Source organism: Brassica napus, chromosome C7 (genome assembly GCF_020379485.1).
Source record: "Brassica napus cultivar Da-Ae chromosome C7, Da-Ae, whole genome shotgun sequence".
Taxonomy (NCBI): domain Eukaryota; kingdom Viridiplantae; phylum Streptophyta; class Magnoliopsida; order Brassicales; family Brassicaceae; genus Brassica; species Brassica napus.
In genome coordinates, this window is record NC_063450.1 from 11,279,952 (window position 1) to 11,292,992 (window position 13,041).

At 33.8% G+C, this 13,041-nt stretch overlaps 1 long non-coding RNA gene across 1 annotated transcript; it reads right to left on the reverse strand.

Moving 5' to 3' along the window:
- Positions 1-3,037: 3,037 nt before the first annotated feature.
- LOC111207452 lies at positions 3,038-7,234 on the reverse strand. The gene is made up of 2 exons (XR_002659649.2): positions 4,102-7,234; positions 3,038-3,582 (listed from the first exon to the last, which is right to left on the reverse strand). It is a non-coding gene; the product is annotated as an uncharacterized LOC111207452 (long non-coding RNA).
- Positions 7,235-13,041: the final 5,807 nt, after the last annotated feature.

Here is a 13,041-nt window from a genome sequence, read left to right on the forward strand (position 1 = left end):
TCGGTGCTGGAGGATTTCGTAAAAGCTGTCGGAGGTCTTCTCCAGGTCCCTGCTGCTGGCAAATTGCTCATGAATTTGTCGCTGAGAACCGTGAAAGGGAGCTATGGACCTGGAAGGTAGGTTGATATACCATTGTAGAGCGGGCCCGGTCAGGGTGGAGCCGAACCCTTTGCACATGGTAGCTTCGCGCGACCCCTTTGGGAGTGCTACGACGAGCATCCTTTGTATGTATTGGGCGACGTGGTCGTCCGGATCAGTGGTGCCATCATACGCCTTTATGCTGGGGAAGGAGAACTTCCTGGGCATCTCGATCAAGGTGATTTCATCCGTGAAGGGAGTGTCGGCGTAGGAGTCGGGGTTACAATCTTAGGTGCTAGAACTAGGGTTTTTTTTGCTGGCAGCTCTAGCAGCCGATGCCTTTACCTTGTTGAAACGCTCATACGCAGATTCAGAATAAAGACCAATTTCGTTCTCTTTTCAATTCTCATATTTTTTCCGTCTGTCTTTTCGTGTTCTTGATTGCTTGATGTGTGGTTTAGCATATATCCAGGACCTCTCGGAAATTAGGGTTTTCCTAACTTTCCTAATTCAACGGAAATCGACGGTGCGAATTTCGGTTCCCACAAATTTCAAATTATAACATATGTAGAAAAATACGTATGTTTTTATCAACATAATTATTTGGTTTAATTATATATGATACAAAAGATACATATCAAATAAAATTGGGAGGGGGAGAAGAAAAAAAACAAAGGAAATAAAAAGGGGAAATTTACCAAATATGATTCAAAACTTGATTTTAACTTGAAAACTATCCAAACTTTAATCAAATGCAAAAATAACCCAAAAGACAAGTGAAATTACAACCAGCTCCTTATGACCAAACAAAAACCCATTATTCATTTTTACGAATATAACCCCGTAAAGTCTTCTGAGATTTTGTAAGTCCTCTGAGGTTCTGTAAGTCTTCTGGAAGACTTCCAAGAAGTCTTCTTTTATAGTAGATCTTAAAAATCTTTATATATAAAGTTGGCTTTTTCCATTCTTATGACATGTGGAAGGGGGGTTTGTTGACATGTGTCCTCATGTTTTTTTTTGTATTTAAATTCTTCTTTTAAATTATTGCAATTTTCTCCATCAATTTCTAATTGTGTATTATCTAATCCTTCTCACACTTATTGGTCTCTAAAATTCAAGAAATAAATAAAATAATATAAATATATTTTAAATATTTAATTTATTCACACCTAAAAATAGCAAGACTTTTCATCATTTTATTATTTTTACTAATTTTTATTATTTCATTTACAAATTATATTTATTTCAATATTAGTATCATAAGATAATCAAATTAAGAATAAGAAACTAGACAACCAACACATAAACTAAAAAAGCGGGCCAAAGGAAGAATAACTAGACGACTAACGGGGGCTAGAAACGTAAAAAAATTTCGGTTTTTTTGTTTGTTCACAAGAGGTTGGTTGTAATTTCAATAGCCTTTTAGGTTACTTTTGCATTTGATTCAAGTTTGAGTTAACCTTTGTGTTTGAAATCAAGTTGTGAGTCATATTTGGCAATTTTCTCTAAAATATATTTAGCTTCTGGGGAAGCTTTCAATCTGTGTACAAGAACAGATAGTGTTATGAAAATAATGAAGTGGATATACGTGGCAGTCAGCTGTTGAATGCTGGTGAATCATCATATGTTTTCTGCATATGTCTCGGTTTGCCTTGACCTTCACAACTATGGCTTTTCTGTATATAATAAGACACGGTAAACATTAGGTGGGCATTTTTGAATTTCTGAGTTTATAGTACTCATGTGATATAGTACATTTTTGAGTTTGTAGTATTCATGTGATATAGTACATTTTTGAGTTTGTAGTATTCAAGAATGTCTGTTAAATATCTGGATATTTTTCTATATCCGACAAGAATGTGGTTATAAAATTATCTATTATGTAACCGGAAGCTTGTGTCACCTGATATCGTTTTTAATATGAAGAAAAAGTATGTTTTTAATATGAAGAAAAAGTATTAACTTCTCATTCAAAGATCAATCAAATTACCACGTAGATTATTAAATAAAAACTATTAAATTAGAAAAAAATAGCTAAAAGAAAAAAGTAATTCAATTTTAACGACGCTAGCACTCTCAGGTAAATCCTAAAAACTAAAATTTAAATCCTAGACCTAAAATATAAACCCTAAACCCTACCTCTTAAATCTAAATCGTAGACTCTAAACCCAAACCATATACCCTAAATCCAAATCCTAGACCCTAAACCCAAACCGTAAACCTAAATCGAAACATATACCCTAAACCCAAATTCTAGACCCTAAACCCAAACCCAATACCCTAAACCCAAATCTTAGACCTTAAACCCAAACCGTAAACCATAAACCCAAACTTTATAGCGTCTAGGTTTAAAGTTTGGGTGTAGGGTTTACGGTTTGGCTTTAGGAACTAGGATTTGAGTTTAGGGTATACAGTTTGGGTTTATGGCCTATGATTTGGGTTTAAGGTATACGGTTTGGGTTTAGGGACTAGAATTTGGGTTTAGGGTATAGGGTTTGGGTTAAAGTTCTAGAGTTTGGATTTAGGATTTAGGGTCTATGATTTAGGATTTAAGATTTAGGGTTTATGATTTAGCTGGCGGCGTTAACGTCGTTAAAATTGATGTTATTCTTTTTCGACTATTTTTTAAAAATTTAATATATTTTATTTAAATATTTATGTGGCATTTTGATTGGTCCTAGATGGTAAAGTGAATTTAAAGGTTCACCCTATGGAGTGGATAACCGGTTTTAATATCAGATAAAATAAAATCATGGGAATAATCATCATCCATGAGGATGTATGAAGTTGTGATTTAGATGCCTGAAAAATTACAGAAATGTAACTTAAGTCTAATTTAGGGTCCACATACAAACATTGAGAATGGTTCTGACCAGTTTTCATGCATAGTATCCGAAAAGGACAAAATATGAAAGGTTAAACCCGCAAGGTTATATGATATAATAACTGGCTATAAAGCTTTGAGGAAAGGTATTATGGTAGAAGATGTGAGAGCCCATGTAAAAAAAATAAGAGTCCTAGAAGAATTGCATGATGTTTCAACAAAGTTTCATAGAGAAAAGTTGAAACTGGCTATAAAATGGAAAAGCAGATAGCAAAGGTTTTAAGAAAATAACATTGAATTGTGAGATAACATTCTAAAGTTTTCGGTGGTACTCGTACATCATGACAACAGCCATTTGTGCTTCTTCATGTATACCAAATGGGGTGATGCAGGTGCACGTCTCCGGTCCAAACATGGCAAGCGTTTGTATTAGGAGAGCTACCATAAGACCAGAATAAACTAATTTGGCATTATGTGCAACGCCTTTGATTCTTCCATCAACCGCTTCAATGCGACCAGAGTATTTCAGTAAGAACGGGGACATTTGCGAAATTGGGAGGAGGTCTTTGGTCAATGGCTTACAATGTATATTGTTGCAAACCTTGGCGGGTAGTGGTTGGTTCGTTTCAGCAATTTTAGTAGTGTCTTTGCTGGCGAATAGATTAGCAACGTTGATGACGCTGTGGGAAAAGTTAAACCAGTTACAACGAAAACAATACAAAGAAAGTGGGGGCAAAACCAGATATTAATAGTGATAACCGGTTATATCTTGAGATAGTAAGCAAACCATTGTTTCTTTAATATCCGGATAAAAATTAAAATTAATGTATAGACGGCATATAACCGGATATAACCAGCAATACTATGGAAAATCCGGAAAATATCCTTATTAGTCTAAGAAACAAAAAAAAATTAAAAAAAAAAACAAGATTGAAACAGTAAGCGTATGAACAACAAAGTATAAGGATCTGGAGGTCAAAAGACCGAGCATGAGTTATGTTCTATTCCTGAATACCGAAGCCTATGGGAGAATAAAATACCTAAGAAACAGTACAATTATTCAATCAATCAATATGAGATTTCAACGATTAGATCAATGGGAGAAGAAACAAACAGATCGAACCAAAGCCCTCTCTAAAAATCACATAAGAATGAAACAGTAATCACGACGATACCCCTACAAGGATCTGGAGAAATACCTCAGATGGAGACGATGAATCAAAGCTCGGGATGAAGAATTTAAGTTTTGAGAGAGAGAGACGTGTGTCTGTTTGTGTAAACTGTGACGTCAATATATATAAGGAAGTCCTCGTAGATAATGGATCTTGTCTTCTACAAGTGTATTGAGAATGAAATTGATGGCTATCTCGTCGATTGGTATGTAAGAGATATGATATTTAGAACTCTTGGTTTTTGCATAAGTGAGAAAGTAACACGAGTTGAGGATTCAAAGAATTTCATCATTAATTCAAGCGCGTGCTTGACTGGAAAAATAAAGGTCTATGTCAGTCATGTATAGCTATTTTGCAGACAAAATAGGGGTAATGTTGGTATTATGAAAATACACACAGTGCCATGTCCGTTTAGCTAATAAAATTTGTTATCATTGACATCTGCTGCAAATTCCCTGTAAAATATAAAAACCCAAAAAATATAATAAAAATTATCTAAAGATTTACATGTATACTAAAAGATTAAAAATGTAAAAAACAAGAAAAAATAATAAAAATGTAATAATAAATCTTTAGATAATTTTTATCATATTTTCAACTCTGTTTATTTAATGGTAAAACCACTCAATTATGTTTACTTAATGTAGAAATCCATAAACTAAAGATTTACCGGTAGTAATGATAATTATGACCTGCTATGATTTAATTCACAAAAATAAAGTTAGTTTGTGAATTTTTTTCGTTAAATACTTAGTTTGAGGTTTTTTGCTCAAAACAAACTTAGCAAAGATGTTTTAAAGTTAAAAATCCATTTTGATTAAACCTATTTGGATTGTTTTGATTCTGCTATATTTGTGATTAAAAAAGTTAGGACTATGGGAATTTTTTTCTATCCAATTTCATCTATTAATATTTAATTTCTTCAACAAAAGTTCATTCAGAAGAACATACAATGATTGAAAAGGATCTTTTACAGAATGCTCCAGCCATGGCTGGTATGGTCAAGTCGAAATAATTCCAAGTTATGAAGCGCCATCTCCACTGTCTCCAACTTGGAGAATGTAAGGTCGAACTTGATATACACTTCTAAACATTTAGAGGAACATATGTGCTTCTCTGAGATATATATAATACCTGAAGTGTCTTCGCAACGGGACCTGCACATATAACAATATGGCCGAGATGCAAAATCATTGGGAATTATTGCGACTTCGTGACGTGATATGGCCATCTTCCCTGGTCTCCAGAATGTGAATTCCCCAATCACGCATGTGATGTGAAGAGTGGAGCTGCAATCTTCACATGTGTAGAATCTTGTACTCGGGTTGACTTTTCTCTCGCATGCCTCGCACCAGTATTCCCCACTCGTCTCTTCTCCATAGCAGACAGAGAGAAAATGTGTGTCGCATTTGTGCTTGACCTTGTTAGGCAAAGTAGCGCAGTCATATCCCAAAGAAAAGCCACAGTCAACGCAGTTCAATACAGGTGATGCAATCTCATTACAAGCACCACAGTCAATGGGTTCGGATGAGGTAAGAAACAAGGGATGCTGCGGATGACTTTCATGTGTCTTCATGTTTTCTTTTTTTTTTTTATTTTAAATCCTTCTTCTTTTAAATTATTACAATTTACTCTATAAATTTCTAATTGTGTACTATCTAATCCTTCTCGCACTTATTGGTCCGAAATAAATAAAATAATATAAATATAGTTAAAATTTTAAATTTATTAATAACTAAAAATACATAAACTTTCACCATTTTATTATTTTTTTACTAATTTTTCTTATTTTATTTACAAATTATATATTTATTTCACTATTAATATCATAAGATAATCAAACTAAATAAGATATTAGAGCACCAACACAAATAACCAAGAAAACGAGTCAGATGGAGAATAATAATCGAAAGGCCAAAGCCACCAAGAAGCATGAAGATATATGCTTAAAGCACCGGAATCACAACCAGTAGCTAAAAGGTAAGAAACATCTCATAAACTAAACACGAACATACAAGACGACCATGCAAATGAAAAAACACAAAGCTCTGGATAGAAAAGACCAAAGCTCCAAGAGACTAACTCCGCACACCTATACCAAAGGAAACATGGAAAGAAAAGAAACAACTTGAGGAAGGGAGAATGGAAGACAACCACCAAAAAATCAGAAACTAAACTTGACACCAAAAATTACCTTCCAAGCCAACATAGCATACACGAACGAAAACATTATCTAAACTTCGAGTGGCAAACATGGTGAAAGGGAGAGCCACCAGAGATGCGATGAAAGCTGCAAAGAGATGCGAGAATAGAGAGGGAAAGAGAGACGAAACGAAATCAGCAAACTATGGAGCCGCCCTCGAGCTATGAAAGAGAGCATAGAAGTCAGAACACCAAAAACTAGATCTTGAAAACCAGGACGAGCAAAGACTATTGACGGTAAGCCAACGACGAGATAAAACATCAAAGACGACTAAACTCTGACCCAACCAAGGAGATACAATTCCTAACATCAGCTGAAATCTAAAGAAAAAGATGAGCAATCAATATTGACTGGAACAGCCTACAATACCGTGACAATCAACCGAATAACTGAAAACTCAGAAATCTGATCTACAACAAATACCATATAATCTCACAGGTGAAGAATCCAAAGAAAAACAAGAGAAAGAAGTGAGTCTTTTTCCGGTGATGGTGAGAAGCACCGCACACCAGAAAGATAATGAACTACATAGACGGTGACGACTCAAGTCAAAATATGGGAAGAGGACAAAAAATATCTTAAAAGTTTTAATTTTCAAAAATGTGAAAAATATAATACAATTTTGACGTTAAATCCGTTAATCTTAGAATTAATCAACAAATGCGTAGATGCAAAGTTATTGAAATTCAATATTCTTTTACGTTAAAGGTTCACTTCACTATTAACAAGTACTTTACACACAATAACACATTATTCAAAAAAACAAACATAAAATATATTAACTTATCACCTACTACTACATAACACATTAAAAACACCAAATAATGCTCTTAAAAAATAAAAACGACAACATAATTACATTATCCAAAAAATCATGTTCTTAGCAATAATAAAACAATATTATGCGCGCAGCGCGGACACCCCCCTAGTAATTTATAAATTTTGCAAAAAAATATTTTGATAGGAAAAAATTGAAATCATGTAATTATAAACATTTGTAAGTGATATAAATTAAAATTAATAAAATTGAATTGGTTTCAACATAGATGAATGAAAATAGTGAGTCATGATATTCTTTGGTTTAGGGTTTGACAACATATGTTGTAGTATTGTATGTATTCTTAGAGTTAGATTTTGGAAGCTTAACATGTTTTTGAAAATTTAAATTTTGACATATATATGTTTAGTTTTGTGTATGTTAAACACTTTTTAAGTTTAATGAAGTGTTTATTTCTATTCAATTAGTTATTTGAGTTTAAGATTCATATTTAGGGTCTAGACTTCTCCGAAAGTCTTCTAACTCCCGCTAATAATATTTTAATTTCCAGAAGATTTCCAGGTAAGTCTTTTAGGAAGTCTTCTATTAGAAGACTTATTTGAAAGTCTTCTGAATCGAAAAAATTTAACCTTATTGGAATTTTTGTTTCTCTTTATAAAGAAAATTTACTTATTTTTTTTTTTTCTCTCAAAAGGCTGCAACAAAAATGTATTGTTTCTCATTCTTAAACTCTCAAACCCCTCTCTAATCTCTTTGAACTTAAATACACCAAACTTTATATCAATTTCATGTCTTCTCACTGATTTATTTTGTTTTTGCAGGTTTTTCATTACATGGTTCTCATCTTCCACTCCTTTAAAAGTAGATCTATAAATAATATTTTCTTATTTGATAACCTATTGTTGCTTAAAGCTCTTATCTTTTGAAAACTCTTTTGGTTGTTTTAAGCTCGTATCTTATTTTTGAAGTTTTTATATGTTTTGAATCCATTTGAATGCTTTTGAATATGCAAGTCTTTTCGGAAGTCTTCTAAGAGAAATGGAGTAATGAACAAAGAAAAAACCATTACTCCATAAAAATGGAGTAATGGGTTTTTTGTTTGTTCATCACTCCATTTCCCACTCTATTTTGCAGTAAATTATGGAGTGGGGTTGGAGATGCTCTAACTTTTAATGCACTAGAAGACTTATTCTGGAAGACTTCTGGCGGAGTCTTCTCCTATGTCTGCTCTTTTATTTCAGATCTGAGTGTTTTGGTAAGTTTATATGTTTGATTTTTTTTATTTGATAACTTTTGTTTGCTTAAAGCTCTTATCCTTTTCACATTTTATCATTTTTTGTAGGGTTAAAGACCTATTTCCACACCATAACTATCATATAGTAACAAATACACACAAACTTTCATCCTCGTCATAATTGAACATAACTTAACTATCTCAACCTATTACCCCGATTCGAAAGATCAAAACCCGAATCCACCTGAACTATAATGACCGATCTAAAACCACCACAAAGTGGTTTACTGTTGGTTAACTAGCTGTTGGTTAAAATGTTAACCAGTGGTTAACCTAATTTAACCCAAACAACCCGATTAGACAGTTTAACCGGTATAAGTGGACCAATTAACCCCAATCTAGAACCAAATCCTTTAACCTGACCCAAAATCCGACATATTTAACCCTAAAATTAATAATACAAATCGGAAAAACTTGTTAACTCAAATTGTGTGTTCCAATTTCAAAATCGAAAATAAAAGTGAAGTTTGAGAGAAGATTGAAGTCAAATAGAAAAGATTAAAGGCACCGTAGATACAATATACTTATACGCAGAGAGACAAATGTATATTCATTCGAAAAATGAAAGAAATATATTTGCAAAGAAGATACGGAGAAGATGAAGTTTTATTAACAGATACGTAGGCTAGTAATTATATAATACTATATATATTGACGTTCGATGAAGATTTAGTAGGATAGTGGTTGGTGCCTCTTATAACAAGGGATGCGGTCACAAGTTCGAACCAGGTGTAACACATTCTAATATCTTTTATGATTTTAATTAAATGAATATAAATTGACGATTTTACCCTTGTCTTCTTCAATCTTCTCTGCTATTTGCAGACCCTAAAATTCGAATTTTCACTCACTTTTTCACCATTTATAGCTTTTTAACTGATTCTTGTGCGTTTTATCCAAATATAACAGACCCCTATTAAAAAATACAATTTAGCACTTGTAATTTTGATTTTAAAAGCTTTTTTTCCTTTTACTCCCTAGATTAATTTATTATGACCAAACGAAAACTCGGTAAAGCAGGTTAGATGATTCACTCGAACCTCTGGTTGTAGTATTTGACGATCCATACATCATTAATTTTGATCGATGGATATTTAGACAATCAAATTTTAAAATTCAATTTTAGGGTTCTCATGTTCTATTTGGAATTTTAAAACATGTTTTACGGTCGGATCTTTGTTTGGGTCGGATTGTACCAATATCAACTGATAGCAACAGGTTTAATATCGGTTAGCATTATAAACCATTAAAACCAAGTTCAATTTTCGTCTGTGTGGATTCGGGTTTCGATCTTTCAAATTAGGAGGTAATAGGTTGAGATAGTTATAGTATGTTTAATTATGACGAGGATGAAAGTTTGTGTGAATTTTTTTACTATATGATAGTTATGGTGTGGAAATAAGCCGTTAACCCTTTTTTGTAAACATCAAACTTTATATCAATTTATCATTTTTTTGCCTCATGTCATTCTTACTAACGCATCTTGTTTTGTAGGTTTTTCATTAGATAGTTCTCATCTTCTTCTCCTTTAAAGGTAAATCTATAAATCATATATTCTTATTTGGTAACATCTTGTTGTTTAAAGCTCTTACTTTTTGAGAAAAAAAATTGTTGTTTTAAGCTCATAGTTCTTTTTTGAAGTTTTGAAGTCATTTGAATGCTTTTGGATATGTAGGTTTTTCAGATCTGAGACAGACTTGGAGGGAAGTCTTCTCGGAAGTCTTCAAACATTTAATGCACTAGACGGTTTCATGGAAATCTTCTGACAAAGTCTTTTCCCATGTCAAGTGGAGTCTAAGCTTTTCTTTGTGGATGAATGGACTATAATAGTTTTGTTTTTGGTCTGTTTTGTAATTTGTATGTGTACTTTTTTAGTTATGTATTCTTTGTAAATTTGAAAAGATACTAATAAAAAAAAAAGGTAAATATGCTCATGTCTATAATATTATCTTGCCAAAAGTACTTGACATTATTCAAGTTATTTATACAACTTCAATAGCAAAACATAATAATACAAAAAATTAGTCAAATTTTCTACAACTAAAGGAGAAAACTTCTCAAGAAAACTTTGTCAAATTCACAAAAGATCAAACATTAAATGAGTTCAAACCAATAACAGTTTTATTAGAAGTCTTCTGGGAAGTCTTCCGGAAGACTTCTTCTCAGAAGACTTTTTGGAAGACTTAAATTTTAAGCGGGAAATTTAAATATAAGGGGGAAATTTAAGCGGGAAATTAAAATTTAATCGGGAAATTCAAATTTTAAGTGAAAATTAAAATTTCAAATTTCATGAAAGTTAAAAAAGTATATCTTATGATCTAAGAAGACACATTGAACCATATGACTTGATATTCTTGAAGTAACTTAACACTTTTGAACGTTAAAAAAAAAATATTTTTTAAAGTTGAAAATACAAGTTTTACAAAAACTAACGGAGAAGACTTCTCTCATTAGCTTTTTTTTTACAACAAAAACTACTAACTAAGAAACCACCGGGTTGGATAGCCATGTCGGATGTAAGGAATCAACATATAACATAGCTGAAGCAGAACTCCTCGCACCACGTGCAAGCTTGTCCGCTATTGTATTTTGTGCCCTTGGAATATGTCGGATCTTGAAATTAGGGAAAAAAGTCTTACTGCAGCAAAACTCCACGTGTGTAGCAAAAGCTGACCATTCTTCACGTGACGACACCATCTACACCAGTTGAGAACTCTCTCATTAGCTAGAAACATTAATAAGCATGAATGTTGTTAACCTCATAACTATCACCAATTAAGTTATGAATTTCATTCAGGAGCCCCAATATTGACTAATATACATGAATTAACAAGAAAATATTCAAAAGTCTTCATAGTTTTGGAGAAAATGAAATTTTATTAAATGTTGACGTAGACGACTTCGTGAAAGTCGTTTGGCATACTTACACGGAAGTCTTCTGGTCAATGCGTAGGTTAGTTTTGCAATTGACTTTATGTGTCAGAAATCTGACTTTTCCTAGACGACTTACATGAAAGTCGTCTAGGATAAACATGTTAGTGTTTCATTTGACCGGATTGTTTCAAAATTTTATTTTTTCCTAGACGACTTACACGGAAGTCGTATTTTTCTAGACGCCTTCCATATAAGTCGTTTCATGTTACTTTTGCTATTGAAAAATAAAACTTAAATATTTTATTTTATCCGGACGACCTCCATGTAAGTCTTCCGGCAGAAGACTTACACAAAAGTCTTCTGTAATAACCAATGTTTGACCAGAATCTCGGAATAAAATCCTGGAAGACTTCCGTGTAAGTCGTCTACAAGTGGAAGTACTATGGTATCAGAAATCGCGTGAAAAATGGATAGTTCTTGGAGACACGAATACAAAGTACTACCACACGAGTACAATAGTACGGCGGAAGAGGAATAGGATTGAGATGCTGAAAGATGAAGATGGCTGTTGAATAGATCAGTCGGAAGAGCTGGAGAAGCTAGCAATAAACTATTATAAAAGACGGTATTCAACCGAGGACCTCACTCTAGACACGAAAAAGCTCTCTCCGCAAGGCTTTACCGAATTTACACGAGATGAGCTGGAGATTTTGAATAAACTGTTCTCGGAAGTAGATGTTGAGACTTCTGTTAGATCTATGGGTAAATACAAGGCCCCAGGGACGGATGGCTTTCAACCTGTCTTCTATCAAGATTCATGGGATGTGGTGGGGGAGTCAGTAACTCGTTTCGGGCTGGAGTTCTTTGAATCGGGAGTTCTAGCGGAAGGTATGAATGATGCAATGTTGGTCCTTATACCGAAGGTTCTCAAGCCAGAAATAATTATGCTGTTCCGGCCTATAAGCTTATTTAATGTTCTTTTCAAGATTATAACAAAGGCGATGGTGCTGAGACTGAAGAAACTCATGTTGAAGATCATAGGCCAAGCGCAAGCCAGCTTTATCGAAGGTCGACTTAGTTCTGACAATATTGTCATTGTTCAAGAAGCGGTTCACTCAATGAGGAGGAAGAAAGGACGATCAGGCTGGATGCTTCTTAAATTAGACCTCGAGAACACTTATGATAGAATCAGGTGGGATTTCTTAGAAGATACACTCTATGCAGCAAAGCTACCACATATTTGGATTAAATGGACTATGGAATGTGTTACGAACCCTGGAATGAGTTTATTATGGAATGGAAAAAGAACAGAAGCGTTTACGCCTCAGCCTGGACTCTGACAGGGCGATCCTCTGTCCCCGTATCTATTTGTGCTATGCATGGAGAGACTGTGTCATCAAATCAAATTCTCGGTGGCTAACAAGGAGTGGAAGCCAATCAGATTATCTAGGGGTGGACCGTCTTTATCACATGTTTGTTTCGCGGATGATCTGATCTTGTTTGCAGAGGCCTCAATATCGCAAATTTGAGTAAACACAAGGTTCTTGAGAGGTTTTGTGGAGCTTCTGGGCAGAAAGTTAATCTGGAGAAATCTGTAATTTTCTTCTCTGAGAATGTCCATCGGGATCTAGCAAACTCAATAAGCAATGAGAGTGGCATCAAAGGAACTAAGGATTTGGGAAAGTACCTGGGTATTCCAGTTTTGCAGAAGAGGATTAATAAGGAGACTTTTGGGGAAGTGATTGAGAAGGTTTTCTCAAAACTTGCTGGATGGAAAAGAGATTCTTGAGTTTGGCGGGAAGGATAACACTCACCAAA